At 42.4% G+C, this 17,190-nt stretch overlaps 1 protein-coding gene across 1 annotated transcript in view; it reads left to right on the forward strand.

Moving 5' to 3' along the window:
- The first annotated feature begins 16,108 nt into the window (after nucleotides 1-16,108).
- ATP6V1C1 (ATPase H+ transporting V1 subunit C1) overlaps nucleotides 16,109-17,190 on the forward strand; it is a 42,495-nt gene continuing 41,413 nt past the window's right edge. Inside the window, exon 1 of the mRNA XM_010955791.3 lies at nucleotides 16,109-16,285. The gene's annotated coding sequence lies outside the window, so the exon portion shown is untranslated. The remainder of the gene's footprint in view (nucleotides 16,286-17,190) is intronic.

Raw genomic sequence — 17,190 nt, forward strand, 5'->3', positions numbered from 1 at the left:
GAGTGAAAGGACTGATTTCCAAACCTGGCTGATGAGTGGGGCAAGAGAAATGGTATTTTTCTGTATCTCTCATGGGACTAAGGCCTTGAGGGGTTTTGTAAGCACTTGTGGACAGACTGGGGAATACAGCCAGGTGAGCTCCCAGAGGGCATGGGAGCTCTGTAGGGGACACAGTGGAACGTAGAGGCTCAGGGGAGGGAGTGGGATAGCCACAAGCTGGAGCATCAGGCCTGATAGGGATGGGGGTGCTGGTTCAGCGAGGTCCTGGGGAGCAGCTGAAGATTCCTGAGGAGGATGGGATGGGAGTAGGAGGGCCTGGGGATGTAATTGGCATAGATGAAACTGGATGGGTCACAGCACAGATGAACACCCAAGGTGGAGAAGCTTCCAAAAATGTGTAATCCGTTACTAACTGCCAGGCTTATGGTCCAAGACTTATGGCTAAAAAACCTACAACGCATCCTGTTTGTGTAGGAAGAGGCTGCACTGGCAGCTGTGATGGCTGGAATTCCTGTGATGAATTAGGCTATTTGATTAAGGCAAGATGTCCTAACCTGGACCCATGGCCCAAGGACCTTGAATTCAGGAAGTCCATGAACTTGAATGAAGAAAAACTTTCCTCTGAAATTTTAATTACGTATGAAGTTGACAAACCTTGGCCCTAAGAATTTATCACCAATAAAAATCATAGATGTTTTCATATAACATTACAGTTGCTGTAAACATTTCAAAATATCATTTCTACTCATAATAGTTTGAAATTAAGAAAACTAGACCTGCCTCTCAAACTTGTTTTCTAATGGATTAATAAAGAATATGTATGTTTTACTATTTCTCATTTTAAACCATATTTTGAGAACAGTATTACAATATAATTGGTTTCCTTTTTTTGTTCGTTTTAAAACCATTATTCTGGGGATGGGGGGAGGGTATAGCTCAGTGGTAGAGTGTGTGCTTAGCATGCAAGAAGTCTTGGGTTCAATTCCCAGTACCTTCATTACGAAAAAGTAAAAAAAGAAAGAAAGAAAAAAGAAAAAAAGCATTATTCTGAAGAAGGGTCCATGGAAGAAGAAGAAAAAAGAACAAGGCATTGAAAATCACAGATAAAAGCTCATATGAGTGAGTGATGGTTACCAGTTTACCTTTAACTCTCATCAGATGAGCTTCATCCCCCAGTGAAGAAAGGGTACCACAGAAAAGGTGAATATTGATGAGGGGAAGAGAGGAGAGAGATCTATATCAGAGGACAGAACTAGGTGTTGGCCCCATAGCAGGGGAGTCTTCAGCACCCCAGAAGGACAAGCTTCCAAAAGAGAAAGCCAGCGGATCTGTTACCACAATAAACAAAGAAACAAACAGACAAATAGCCTTCTTTTCACAAAGGGATTTTGGATTGAGGGATGAGTCAGCCAAAACGTGTGTGTTTGTTAAGAATACAGATCCCCAGGCCTTGGGTTAAGCATTGCCTTGGGTTGAGCATGGAAATCTGCATTTTTAACAAGCACTCCAGATGATTTGGGGATAAAACATAAGTAGGGGATCTTGCCCACATAAAAATGTTGGGATGGAGGAAAATACAGTATCTCTCTGGGAACAACTTGGCTGTCCTTGCCATGCTAATTTGTACCGGAATTCCCTGAGAAATGGAGATTGCAATTCCTGTGGGTTATAATCCACCTCCAGGTGAGGGGCGGGGGGGAGGGGGGGAGGGTGTAGGGGGGTTGTCGACGGGTGGGGGGGCACTCTATCTCTAGGAACTTTAGGTCCTGTGTCATTTATAAATGTATGATGCCACTATTTCAAAGCACCAGGTCAAGCTTTTCTTGGACTAGATGAATCATCCGATTTCTAACTACTCTTCCCACCTCAGTTTCATAAAGAGTGAAATACTTACAGATAGTTATGTAAATCATGACAGCTGCTTATGTAAATCACACTTATATCCTAACCTCAGTGTAACTGAATGCAGCCTTGGGTTTTGGGGGAAGTTCTGAGGAGTAAATCCACAGTGTGTTTCAAAGAGAGATTTAAATTGCTAATTTCCCAGCATGGGCATGTAAGGATTGTCACAGATTTAGCATGAAAGGCTTGTATTTAACATTCCTCTGTAGTAACCAGCTCATAAATCACATTTTGGTTTGAGAAGCAGCAAGCACAAATTCAGCACGATGGGGAAATTTTGTTGTTTATTTTAAAGGGGATGAAAACCAAGAGCTTCTGCCCACCAGAAAAGAGCTTTCTGCCTGCAGTCTCCCACATGATTTTGTACCTCTGGTCACCTCGGAAAGAAGCTCTTTTTTTCCTAATGCTGTCTGTGTTCCGCATTTTGGTGCCCAGAACAAGGAAGTAAAGGGATACATAGGACACATACATAACAAATGTAAAGATCAAGCATGTCCCAGCCAATATGTGCAACTGGCTGGAACAAAAGCATTTTGCCTAATGCTCAAAAACGCGTCCGGGGATGCTGCGAGGAACCAGAATTGCGTCTCTCTTTTCCCAAACCCAAAATTACATCTTAGCCACTTCCTCTGGGCTCATACACTTAAAAAAAAAAAAAATATATATATATATATATATATATATATATATATATATATATATATATGTTTGTTTGTTTGTTTGTTTATTTTTAGTGGAGACACTGGGGATTGAACTGAGGACATGCTAGGCATGCACCCTACCACTGAGCTATACCCACCCGCCTCATTCTCTTTTGAGTGATCAAGACATGGCATTTTTGACTGGGAGCAAAACCCCACTGTGACATTTCAACAGCATAATTAGTGGCAATTCAGCCAGTTCTTTACTGGGCATCTTCCACATGTCCAGGGTCTGGGCTCAGCCTCGTACGTCCATTGGTTCATTGACTCCTTTCAGCAACTCCATTACGTAGGTTGTATCACCCACCTTTTACAAGAAGGGGACATTACTGTGGCTGGCACAGAGTAAACCCTCATTGTATGTAGCTACTGTTTTAAATCATCGCTGTTACTTTTATGAAAAACTTCCATAGGAGATGGTCTGGACACTTTCAGACTGTTACTTGGGCCTTGGAAAACAGATTCAGTTGTGGCAGACAGAGACAGTGAGGAGGCAAAGAGCCGTCCTACATGAACCCAAGGCTCAGGGAAGGAAACTATAAGGGGTATGTGGGTAATGAGGAGTAAACTAGCTTGTCTGAATTGAAGAGTTTGTAAGAGGCATATTTGAAGCCATGCCTGAAAGGGCAACTTTGGGTCTAATTTTGGAGCCTTGCTAGACCAGGGAGTTTGGACACAAATATAAAGGCAGTGGGAACTCACTGAAGGTTTCTGACCAGAGAGGTGGTCTGGGGTATGTAGGAAGGCTTGGGGACAGGGCAGCTGGGAGCATGGAAGGGAGTGTGTTTTAGTGATATTGCAGCATTCCCGGTTTAAAGTGATAAAGTCAGAGCCTGAACCAGGGTGGAGGCTGTAAGAACAGAAAGGAAGGGGTATATGTGAGACAAGTTATGCAAGAGGATTTGTTAGGACTGGGAGCCAGGTGAAAATTATGAGGAAAATGGAGAAAATCCAAGAGGAACTCAAGGTATTCATCTTGATAGAATAATAGTTTCATTTTCAGAAAAAGAAGATGGTTTTCAGATGTAAATTGGTGGGTCTGACTTTGAACACATTGCTTTTGATTGGAGTGAAACATCTAGGTGAAACCGTCCACTAAGCAGTTGCAAGTGCGGGATGAGTAAATAGCTTCAACTCTAGTTGAATGGAAGAAACAGAGAATGGAGAGTTCATTCTTTGGAAAACCCACCCTTTGTGGGTAGAGGAAGATGGAGAGGGAGGGCAGGTTGGAAATGCAGGAAGAAAAGTGACATAAAAAGCAAGTGTCTGGTAAACCAAGAGAGGAGACAGGTTGAAGCAAGGGGGTGGGAGGTGGTCAAAAAGGGAGAGGACAGTGGTGACCACCAGACATTTGTGGGGGCCAGTCACCTTCTCCTGACCTTCTTGCTTCTGGATGGCACATAAGAAGGTTATTGGGGCCTAGGGAAAAGAGGGTAGATCCATGTAGTAGAGATGGTGGGTCTTGCATTTATATTTTTATTCACATCCCAACACATAAATCTCAATCATGGCCAGTAGCACCATCCTGGAATGCAGCAAGTCTATCATTTTGCTTTTTCATGTCATTGTCAACATCATCGTGAACTGACACTTACTGAGTATCAGGGAGGATGCTTTGGCAGCAAAGGAAACACAGATTCAAACCGGTATTAACAATAAATTAGAAGTCCTGAGACAGAGTGAACATTGCAGTTGGTTGATTAGCAGCTCAACAAAGTAATTAAGGACCTAGGTTTGTTTTTGTTTTTTTGTTTTTTTTCTTTTCCTGGCTGTCCCCAATGGGAGCTTCTTCCTCAGGGAAGTAACAAGAGGGCTGCAGCAGTTCCAGAGGTCACAACAGAAGTACATAGAACTATTTGGAGAAAAAGAGAGACTACCTTTTCCTGTTGCTTTCTCCCAAGAGTGAGGAAGAGAGGCCTTGCAGCAGACTTACCCTCATGCCTCGCTGGCCAGAATTAGGTCACCTGCAGATACGTGATGCAATCCCTGGGGAGGGAAATGGCATTGCCTTCAGAAGAATCAGACCCATTTCTCACAATATCCTTTGAAATATTTGGCTATACGGATGGGTCCCTAAACAAAATGACTCTGTTTGAAAGGAAGAAGGAGGAAATGGACCTGGGTGGCCACTCTTAAATGGAGGGTACATTATCAGCCCTCCAATGGAGGGTTATAAGAAATGTTTACTTGGGGTCCCTATCTGAATGGGCCTTTTAATCCAGTTGATGGTAGACACACCAAAAAAATGACTACAGAGTTTTTAGTACAGTGTTGGACATACAATAGGCACCTAAAAAATATTTTTTGGATAAATGAATAGGTACTGGCACACCTTAAATGCTCAATGAATAATATAGCCATGCCTTGGAGATTCAGAAGAAGGACTGCTAACAAGTTCTAGATCAATGATTTATCAAATTTCAGGTGGTTCTACTAAAATGCAGATACCAAGCCCACAACTCTGGAATTCAGATTCAATGTTTTTCATGGGCTCCAGTTACCTGCATTTTTAACAAGAATCCTAAGGGTTTCCAGCACAAGCTCCACTGGGTTTAGGGAGTGTAACTGGTTGAGGAAGGTAGATAAATTTTTTTTTAAGTCATTTAATGAATCATCAAATTAAAGAACTAGGTGTGGAGAGTATAGCTCAGAGGTAGAGCACATGCCTAGCATGCATGAGGTCCTGGGTTCAATCCCCAGCACTTTCATTAAAATAAATAAATAAACCTAATTCTCCCCCTGCCCCCCCACCAAAAGAACTGGCAATTTACCTTCTGATACTTCTGGTTGCTAGGATCTGTAGTCCTTATCAGAGAACCACATGTAAGAAAAAGAAACTCATTGCGCACCATTTCCCTTTGTTGACTGATGAAGGAGAGGTGAATTATGTCTTAATTAAACAGTGTTTCCAAGTTTGAATTTATTTATTTATTTCAGAATACGATCATGTAAAATTATCGGGTTGCTTTCTAATAATGAATGGAAAACCTCTGCCCATATTTATCCTTCCACAACACCAATTTTTCCACCCTGGATTTCTTTACGACTTATTGTCCCCAGCAAACGTATAGGTGTAGGGAGACTATTATATCCTCCTTGATCGTAAAATTTATGTTTATTGAAAAAAAGCCTTAGTTTTCTACAGCTCTTATTTAACTGTCTAAAGAAATTCCAACCAGCAAGTTCACTCACAGTTGCTTTCATGTTGCCAATGTCATTCTCATTTATATCACATTAGTGTTTATCTCCCTTTCTTAATTCTTCCTTTTACTTCTGGGTTGCAGTCGCTCCCATTGCTTGGGGTATGTATGTGTGTGTGTATGTATTTCATTTTCTCAATGAATGCACTAGTACTGATACACCACTTTAGACTGGATACATGTAAAGCCTACTTGGAGAGCTTATATAACAATCATAATGATAATAAAAATTATATAGCAAGTCTGACTTCAAAACACTCTCACTCTCATTATCTCAAACCTCAAAACTTATGAGATGCCACAATGAATATCACTCAGCAAGTTAGGAACTTGGTATCTTCCCTGGATCGTACAGCTGATGGAGTTGGGGGGATTTTTTTTTCCTTTGGTATCCCGTGGTGGATTTGATAGTATCATAGAAACTGGATTTAATTTTATAGGGTTTTTTAAACCTGAAAGATCACCTCATATGCCCTTATGCAATATTAGCTATATCTAGGTGCTCTGAAAGTGAATCGATACCGTGGGGGAATTATTAACATCAGGGACTGTTTTGGTGCAATCTTTGGCAATACTTTAACTTTTAAACGTGAAAGTTTAAAATTTTTTAAGTGTGTGTGTGTATTTGTGTCAGTACAAAATAGGTTATGATCATTCACTTGGTTCTTTAGGCACTGCTTCTGTTCAGCTTCTGTGACAGTTTTTTCCTGGAGTCTCAGGGCTCTGTTTCTGTCTATGAGACCAACCCATAGGGAGCAGAGATGCGAGGCCCTCCAGCTCACCACGCTGAGATTCATGACCACTAACCGGTTACCATTCTAGTAATTCGGCTATAGCCTTTTTGAGATCAATCCCCTTCCTTGTATTTCAATTCTATTCATAAAAGAGCATGATCATTGTAGCTAGCATTTTGTGGGGAGTCACTGGGAGCCAGATGCTTGCTTAAATGCATTATCTCATTTCATTCTCCTAATAAGCCCATTGTGGGGTTTATGGATGAGAAAACTGGGAATCAAACACAGTTGCAAGTGGCAGAGCCAGATTCAATTTACTCGTTGCTTCAAGTCCCTGTCTAATATCCTGTCCCTCTAAGAACATGATTTACAGCCTTCCCTTCCTCCAGCCCATGCTCACCCCTCATATCACAAAACTTTCATGGCCCCAGGGAATCAGTTATGCCAAGGATATTCCATCAGATATTAATTTATATTAAATGCATTATGTCTCCCCACCCCCAATAAAATGATATTATGATATTAATTATACTTTCCAAAGTTCATCCCCATGCTGTTGGAGGATTCCTACTTTGGAAACCAGGTCCCATATCATGCATTCCTTTGGGGACTGTATTTTCAGGACTAAAACTCCACTGCAGAACTCCAGGCCAAAGCAAGGGTCCTTCCAAAGGCTCATGGGCCTCATGGGATGTCTGCCGGGACTGCCTGTCATTGCTCTACTGAGGTGGCTTATTGCACGTTCCAGTCCTCCTTGTGCACCCTGGTGACCACATGGCAGTGATACCTGCCTCCTCCAGACACCAGGTTTCATCAATGGGCCTAGAATTCTCTCACACCTTGCAGGTGGCTCTTACCTGTCCAACTCTCCCCACACTCCCCTTTCTCTCCCCTTCACCCCAAGGATTGCTTTACCCCCATGGGCCTGTAGAGCGTGTTCCCTCCCCCTTCAATTAATAGGCAAAGACTGACTGATATGACCAAGTTCTCTGCAGATACCAGCCTGACCTCTTACGTCAAATTTATCCTCCACAATCATTAAAATAAATTATTAGCCCATTTCAGTTCAGTTCAATATATATTTATCAAACGGGAACTTGTCCCATGTCTTCAAGGTGTTGAATTGGTGGAGGGAGAGGGATTTTGTCAAAAATGTGAGGGGTTTGGCATTTTACCCATTTGCAAGCTAACAAGTTAGTCTGCCATATTTTAATGGATGCTCATATAAGACACAAATCTCATGGGTCAGTGAAAAAGGACTTTATGATTCCTCACATGGTAAGCAACATGAGCATAACCATATTTACATCAGGTCTCCTTGCCTCTGAGCCCCACAGGGTTGATGTGGACAGACCCAGCTGGATGCCTGGACACAGTGGCATCACAGGAGAGGATCCTGAACTTAGGGAACCCACGTCTTTCAGACTAGACCACACAGAAGCTCACCTAGACAAATGCACAGTACTAATACAAGATGATGACACTCGTGGAAACTCAGTGGAGGGATCCTGGGAATTCCCTGCTATCTTCACAACCTTTCTGTAAAACTAAAACTATTCCAAAATGAATATTTGGTTTTAAAAAAGTGCTTACTTGACTTTTGCTCTGGAGGGAGATACTATCCTTACCTTTCAACATTGTTTGTCATGTAAACATCCTTGAAAAGAGAATCCAGAACAACAGCAGAAATGCAAGAAACCCATGAAGCCTTGTCTCCCAGCAATAGCCACCCCTGGTTTCTACACTCTCTCACCTTCTGGTGAATTTCCCTGTAAATGTGCCACTCCAGGGGCTACTCTGATTAATCTAACTGACAGAGACTGGGGCCAAATCTGTTCAATTTGTTTCATACAGTAACTTACGAAGGCTATTCTGAACAGGACTCTAGCAGCAGGAGGAGGCCAGCCTGCAGCAAGGACCTCAGCTATGCCCCCCAGGGTCTCAGAATCAACCCACTGAGCAAATCCAGGGTCCAACGTAAGAAGAGTCCTGGGGCTCTCTCTTTAAGCTTCTCTATTGATCTTTCCCCTTAGCCTGAGGCATTAATGGAGGCCCAGCATGATTTATTAGCAATCCTACAGACTCTGCTTTGACCCACAAGGAAGAAGTTTAAACCAATTCTACCATCTATGATATCCCTGGCCAGTCATTTGAGGCTGACCTGAATGCTTTCCAGAGCCAAGGTGGTGTCCTTGATCACTTTAGCTAAGGTCAGGGACAAATTTTGTACTGTTTTGTTTGTTCTTTCTTTTTGATTGGACGGCTTCCATTGGAGCAATAACTGGCCGCAGATTATGCATAAATAATGAGTCAGTTATCCCTTGGGAAGCTCTTCCAGGTAATCAAAGGAAGCTTTATTTCAGGCCCATATTTGAGAGCTATGTGATCTACTAGTGGCATTTCATTAAACACTTGAAGGTCTCTTACAATCACCTGTAAGGTGCAGGTCACCATGTTTTAGGGAGTAAGTTGAGACAATGCTTGGCTACCATGTAAGCAGTACAGTCCTGGGAGCGCATGTGGTAGCCCCGGAAAGAAAGAGTTACAACTGCTGGCGCCTCTCAAGTGAGACCTGTGCTGTTCAAGAGTCACACGTGGGCAGTATCCACAACACGGCCTCTCCAGCAGACATTAAATCTCAGGGGTCTCAGGTTGCTTTGAATGAGCAAGTCTAGTCCTTGTTAATGGAGAAGCTGCCTGAGGGCAGTCAGACTAAACTCTCCTGTTTGTCCATGTAACGAGGCAGGTGGCATTTATCTATCCCAAGGAATGACTGAGCAAAGGCTGTAGGAATGGGGGTGGGAAGACATCCAGAGGTGTAGACAGGGCTTCTGTGTCAGAGGTGCAGGAGGTGGGGACGTCCCTTGCTATTTAAGAGTGACGTCTTGTTTAGGTTAAGGGGAATGGGGATCAAACCTCAAACCGTGCTCAGAGCCATCTGGCAGGGGATGGCAGACCCAGAGATGAGTTAAAACAAGATACATGCCACAGTATAGGAGAATCACGCTAAGATGCTTTCCTTCCTGAGGAAGGCTCCAGGGGTAATTCCGAAGGACAAAGGTCCTTAAGGTCCTTCCTTCCCGACCCCTGCTGAGGTCTAAGGCATTACCTGCTCAGGTGGTGGGTTGTTCTCCCTCTATCATCATGAATTCAGTGTTTCCCATTCCAGTAGCTATACCTTCACCTTTTCCCAACCATTCCCTACTCTCACCCAGACCTTTCCTCTGGAAGAGTCATGCACGAGAGACAAGGCATTTTATAAACTTACAGTGACTCATCATGTCCCCACTTTGGCCCACACAGGCCACTGTAGGGAGTCTTGGTGAGTCGAGTACTCAACCAAGTGGTTATTATCCTTGTGATCTCCATACCTGTTCTTTACCAGGCGGCAGGACCTTCTGCCTGCCCAGGACAAATATGAGTGCCGGTCATTATAAGGGGCAGGCTTGAGGCTGATTGCCAGAAAGGAGAGAGTTAGTAGCGTAGCAACTACAGCCTCATTTGGAGTTTTTAAGACTGCATAGCCTGCAACCGTCTCTCCAGTTTTCTTCATGAACAGGCAGTAAAGCGGAGGAACAACTGTTGCTCAGCTGACCGTTCACAATCTAGTCCACAGCTGACTCCCAGGGATCATACAATTTAGCTTACGATCAATTTCGGACTTCTTGCAAATTCCATTAAATGATCTATGAGATGCTCATCCTTTCTCTTCCAGAAAACTCTCTGACGTATCCTATCCTTGTCATCAACACTATCAGGGACTGGAAAGGGTTTAGATTTTACCCATCAAGTTAGCCTGGTCCATCACAGTTTCATAGATTCTGGTAGCAGACACAAGACCTCTGGGTCAGAGGCAGAAGACTTTTACTCACAGCACAGCAAGCAGCCTGAGCAGCAGCATCTCTGAGTCAATTCCCCTTTGCCCTATTCCCGCAGCAGGACCTGGATGGGCCCAGATGGAGGCAGGGACACAGTCTATTTCATTACTGGAGAATTACCTTGAGTTCAGGGAACCCACGTCTTTCATACTGCACAGTAAATGTGGCTGCCTAGTGCTACAGAAGGAGACATTTCTATCTTTCAATGAAGTTTGCTATACAAACATCTTTGAAAATGTAGTTTCTGGGTCTGGGAAAAAGGCAATCAGTGCCTTTACTCATAAGACATGCAGAAATGTGAGAGCAATCCATGAAGAATTGTTTCCCTACAGGAGTCACATAAATAAATACATTCAATAAAATTATAAAGGCTGAGATAGAAAGGTTCAAAGGGCACTTAACGTGTTCATTATTTCCATTGATAATTTTTTAAACATAGTCTCTCCTCAGTAAATCAGTCGCCCTATGTATTATTAACTATTTTGAAAGATATATGCTTGTAGATTGAGGAATTAGGTGTAAAAATAGACTAATGAGAAGATGTTTATAAATTATTAAATACATCAGTTTAGGGGGCATGTTTTTTGATTCTCCCTCCTTAATTGCTTGATTATAACTACTGAATACTAACTTCCTGTGCTGTTACTTTTAGGCTGATAGTATAAATTAAATGAAACTTAAATAGATTTAGTCCATAGGCAACTACTTAGTATAGAACAGTAGTTGTTCAAAATCTTTCCCATTTTGTTATTTAAAGCTGGATTGTGAAAATTAGAAAATAGTAAAAAAAAAAAAAAAAAAAAAAAAAAAAAAAAACCCAAAACAAAAAAGGAGCAAAATCTTGAAATGAAGATGAGAGGGCAGAACTACTTTAAAAAATAATTTATTTTCTTCCTCCCCTAACCATTTCCCACTCCCAAGAACGTTTCATAACATTTCCAAAGAGATAATGACAAAGATGATAATTTTATTAATTCAGGGATCAAGATTACAGGAAACAGACAAAAAGAACCAACAGGCTTAATTACTCAGATAACCTCTTCCCTTTCTCTCTGTCACATAATGTTTAAAAATCTGGCCTTCCCTTTAGTTGTTAAATCTATTTAGTTATCACCTATTGCATGCTTAATCTGCACAAGGCACATTTAAGACTCTTCAGTAAAATGTGGTCTTGGTAAAGTTGATAAAAGGTAAATGAAATTAGCTAAATGCTGTAAGGGTGCCATGGAAATTCAGAGCGCAAAAGGAGTGTGGGGAGGAGACAGTGCAAAGGGAGGCTTTATGCGGCAGAGGTTCAGAGCATGGACCCAGGAGCCACACAGCCTGAGTTCAGAACTCAGATCTGCCGCTTACTAACTGGTCAAGAATCACCCTGTGCCTCAGTTCCCTCATATGTCAAATGGGGATAATATAATACACATTTCAGAGATGGCTGTTGTGAGGATTAAATGTAAAGCACACGCACTCACACAGAACAGGGCTGGACTCAAAGCTACGTGCTGTTGAAGTCCAGCTGCTGTTGTTGTTATATATGATTCTGGGGGTCAGAAAGGCTTCGGAGATGGGGAGGCATTAGTGGTGGCCCTGCTCAACAGCAGGGGATGGCATGGAGACAGTGGAGACACCTCATAGCTGACAGCCCAACTGGGGGTCCAGGAGGACGGATGTTCTCGACTCCTGCTCTGGGGAAGTTAGACACAGATCCTCTCAACCTGCTGCCCTGAGCCTGTCACAGAAGTTGTATACACGCATGCATTTGAATAGAAATAGTTGGGGCGGGGGTAGGGTATAGCTCAAGTGGTAGAGCGCATGCTTAGTGTGCACAAAGTCCTTTCAATCCCCAGTACCTTCTCCAAAAAAACATAAACAAATAAGTAAAACCTAATTACCTCCCCCACAAAAAAATTTAAAAATTTGAATAGAAATACTATTTTTGGTTGTTTATTTGTTTGTTTGTTTTTGTTTTATGGTGATTGAATGCCAACCAAAGGCACCAAACTTTATTCTTGTTAAATTTAAATTTTTCAAGGAAATATTATTTTCTTTGTACAGTACGCTTTGAAAGCCATTATTTCCTTATTAGTAACCTAAGTCATATAAGCTAATTGAATGACACTTGCATGGTGTAATACAAAAAAAAAAGACAGGAGCAAAAACCATCTATAATCAAAAAATACTGTGTTATTTCAGTTTTTTTATAGGTACATATAGACATGCAGGCACAAGCATATATTTTAAAAAGAATTACATTGTATCTAGGGTTTTATGACCTTCTTTAATTCTCCTATAGCTTTAACATATTCCTTTACCTACAAGTGTTTTTGTGTCACATATTCAAGATAGGAATAGTATTTCATTGCATATTTTATTTTTTATTTTCCCATTCCTCCTGAATAGAATATTCTTGAAGGACATATCCAGGTGATTTTCCCTGAGTCATGAAATAGTGGATGATGTTTATTTTCTTCTTTCTGCTTATCCATGCTTTCTACTTATTAATTATAAATAATTAATATGTATTAATTGTTATAACAGGAATAAATGAAAACATGTTTTAAAAAGCTGTGATTCATTCAATACTTGGCATTTCTTGATAAAATATTTTTCCACTTCTATTCTTCCCAGGCAAGGAGCATGATACGTAGAAATATGTGATGGTGACAAGTCAGGAATTCACTATGAGGCTGGCATACAGGAGCCAATCTCTAAGCTAGTGAGTGAGCCTAGCTGACATCTTAAAGTAGCAGTGTGACCATAATTTATTACATAATTCCATATAATTCTTACAACAATAGAGGTAGATAATGTCTCAATTTCACAGATTAAAAAACTGACAGTATGCTATGTTGTTAATCAAGGACTGGGACTCAGAACATCACGAGTCCAGTAGTAGGTTTCTCAGCCTCAGCCCTATTGATATTTTGGATCAGATAATTCTTCGTTGTGGGGCTGTCCTGTGCATTACAGGATGTTTAGCAGCATTCCTGATTTCTACTCTGAATTCACTAGAGGCCAGTAGCATCTCTCTCCCCGCAGGTTGTGACAAGCAGAAATGTCTCCAGACATTGCCAAATATCCTCTGGTTGAGAACCACTGGTCTAGTGTATTCTATTCATTAACCCTGAACATTAAACTCTAAAAATTCCAGATAGAAACCTCAAATCACTTTCAACACTTCACCATCACAGGGTGCTTAGTTCTTCAACTAAACATTTAATATTGTTGATGAATGAAAACAGACATTATGATGTAATGAACATATTTTGCATAAATATTTTCCTGCCTTTTCCATTATTTCTACCCTAATGTGGAATGGATCAGAATGGAAGAGAATTTTAAGGCTTCTCATCCATACTGTCAAATTACTGACCATAAAAGTTGTACCAATTGACATTTCCAATAGCGATGTGAGAAACTATCTTATCACACCTTTACCAGCATTAGCTATGATGTATTTCTATCCTTGCTAATATGGGTTTTATTTTGTATATTATTTACATATTTTAATAAATATGTACATTTATGTTATCTTTTTTATATTTTTGAACATTAGTAAGAGTCAACATTTCCCCATATGTTTTGGCCAGTGGTATGTCTTTTTTTTCTGTTGTTTGTCCTTTTGGCTTATTTGTGTGTTGTGGTCTTAGTATTGTTCTTATTGTCTGTGCTCTTCATATAATGTAAACTGGAGAGCATATTTCTACCAAAAAGATAGCTCATATAAAGCATTTGAGTTCATTAAAGGTTTGGACAGACAGCAAAAGATTTACATCATAGCAATTGAGGCGATTTCAAACAGCGTTATAAACACTCTTTATCATATTGCTTTCTTTCCTTACTCTCTATGCCTGATGCTTCCTCAAATGCCTTCATCCCCTACACCCCTCCATTTTTTTGTTCCTTTCCAATCTCTATTGGAAGCTAGTTTAGTTATGTCTTTGGTTTCTTTGTCTCCATTTACCCAAGCTCTCAGTTTATCTTCCACTCCACTAGCTTATCAAAATATTTTCATAAACAAGGACATTTCTTTTTCTAAAGTACCAACTTTCTAAAGTACCAATATTTTTAATATTGAGGGGGTGAAACATGACTTTGATTCCTATTGTGCTATTGGTTTAAAAATTAAAACCGGATGAGAATTCAGCTACAGGGCCACACACAAGCATAAAGAAACCCAAAGGTTTCAAATGTAGACCCTAATATTGCACTGGCCAAAGCAGTTGTCCCTAGCCTTCTGTATTTACATTTTAATTAATTAAAGTGAAATAAATTTTAAAATTCAGTTCTTCAGTCACACTAGCCATATTTCGAGTTCTCAGTAGCCACATAACTCTAGTGGATACCATATGCACAACACAGAATAACATTTCCGCCACTGAAGAAAGTTTTATTGGACGGTACAGGTCTAACAAAATATTGCCTCTGGGCCAACTTCTGATGCCAGATAAAGCCTTTGGAATTCCTGACAGGTTTCCAAAACTGTGTTATGGAATTGGTTGCTGGAATTGCCTGAGCTTCATCCAAAATCGGTGAAAAGCAGCAGGTTGGGGATAGTTTGGTTGGTTGTTACTTTCTGTCTAATGTATTACTAAGGCTCTAAGAAATTCTGTGGTGAATTTCTGCAGAGACACAACAGCAGAAAAGGTATAACAGAGGTCTGAAAACCTGAATCCTATAATATATAGTAATAATGGCAGCCATTTACTGGCTGTTTCCTGTCTGCCAGGCCAGGCACTGTGCCAAATGTACATTTCATTAATCCTCACAATACCCCTATGAGGTATGTATTCTTACCATGCTTTTACAGGTGAAGAAGCTGAACTACTGAGCCGGGAGGTTACCCAGCTAGTCAGCAGTGGAGCCAAGATTTAAAACCAGGTATATACTTTCCCTTGTGCTAAGCAGTTCTGTGACTTATGGCTCTTCACCTTCCTCAAGTGTAAATCTAAAAGGACTGAATTAGAAACTCACAAAGTTCTCTACCGCTTCTAAAACTATACTACCTCTAGAATAAAACCATCTACCCTTCCAAGCCAATGAATTATGCAGGGCTCACAAGAACGGCTTGCTACCTTCCCCTCTCCCCGAAAGTATTTGCTGTCTCCTGTCCATGTCTTTGCCGTAAAACCGTCCGTGGTCCCATTATCTACTGTGATTTCAACTATATGTGATGTTTACCACACGCCCCACATACCCCTGAACTAGATAAGCTCTCTCGTGGCAAGGAGTGATTCACTCCGGTAGACGATCCTAAAAACATTATTAGCACAATGACGAGCGCACAGTAAATGCTCCATGAACACGTATGGAATTAACTTGAAATGGACAGGAAGGAAAATGTGTATCAGCGGCTGAAGCCAACTCTTAAGTAATATTACTCAGAAAACGGGGCTTTCCGAAGAAAGCCCGGAGTGAAGAAACCTGTTTAGGGGCTAGAGACAAAGATTCGGACCCGCAGAAACCTGAAATGGGGTAACCTTAGGGACTGTGGCAGTGAAATTCACAGGCGGCGGACAAGACTCCGCCAGGACGCCGGGAGCAGCGGAAGCCCCACCCACCCCGGAACAGCGGCCGCCTGCCCCGTCTCCCGGGTCTCCTTGGCTCCTCCGGAGCCTCCCAGCCCCGCCCCTCCTCGGCGAGCTTGCCGCGGCGGCTGCGCAGTGGCGCGCACGGAGGCGGAGCGGCGCGGGCCGCGGTCAGCTGACTGCTCCGGTGGGCACGTGACTCGCTCCGTGGGCGCTGGGGTCGAGGAAGCCGTGAGGCCGGAGCTTAGGTCGGGGAAAGATGGAGCGCTGAGCCGTTAACGTCTGCCAAGCTGTCCGCTTCCGTACCTGTTACTGCTGCCACTTCCTCGTTTGACATTTCCCTGGGTCAGTGAGCGATGGCTACCCCCATAGGGAGTCCCGGCCAGGCCGAAGCTTGCGCTGTGGTCGCCGCCTGGGAGGGATGGGGGCGGGCGCGGGGGCCGAGGCTGTGGCGTTGGAGCCGAGTGGGTGGCTATGTCTGGTTTCTCCGCTCCCGTTCGTCGCTACCTTAGGCCTAGGTTCTGTCTTGGGAGGAGGGAAAAGAAAGGGTCCTAAGGGAACTCTGGCAGAGGCAGAAAAAACACTGCGGGTCTAGGACATTTCTCCTTGGGTTGGGGTAGGGGGTCACAGCAAATCCCCGCTCCCTTGATTGAGGGGGATGAACGGTGACAAAGTGGCCCAGATGAGGATCTGGGGTGGTGGTGGGGTGTGTGTGTGTGAGGTCACAGCGAGCGCGAGGGCCTCTGCTGGGTGTACGCACTTGCGAGTGGAGGATGACAGTTTAATGGGTCGAGGAGCCCCTCACAGAGGACGCAGGGTCCTTGTGGGCAGGGGAAAAAAACAAGAATCCAGAGAGCTCAAACCATTTTTTATTACGATGGGGGAGTGTAGGCAAGAAATCTCTGAAAAGGAACTTGAGGGGAGAGTCACACGGACAAATTGAATCACCTGAGAAACAGAAGTAAGAAGCCTATATTCTTTTCAGAGGAAAAATCTGGTATGTTAAGAAAAAATCAAGTATTTCAGTGAGAGCTCAGTACCATAGGACTGCTCTGGGAGTGGAAGAGTCAGATGTAAAGAGTTGAGCCTTAGGAGTTCGGACAAATGTTGGGGAGATAAGCCACACACACGCGACACATTGCAGCACTAAGTTTGTGTGTGATTGTCAAAAAGAATACTAAGGGCTTCAGAACTGTGGAGCAGGGACAGATGTATGAACTGGCATTATAAAGAAATACCCTGGGAAACAT

Source organism: Camelus bactrianus, chromosome 25 (assembly GCF_048773025.1).
Source record: "Camelus bactrianus isolate YW-2024 breed Bactrian camel chromosome 25, ASM4877302v1, whole genome shotgun sequence".
NCBI classification, from domain to species: domain Eukaryota; kingdom Metazoa; phylum Chordata; class Mammalia; order Artiodactyla; family Camelidae; genus Camelus; species Camelus bactrianus.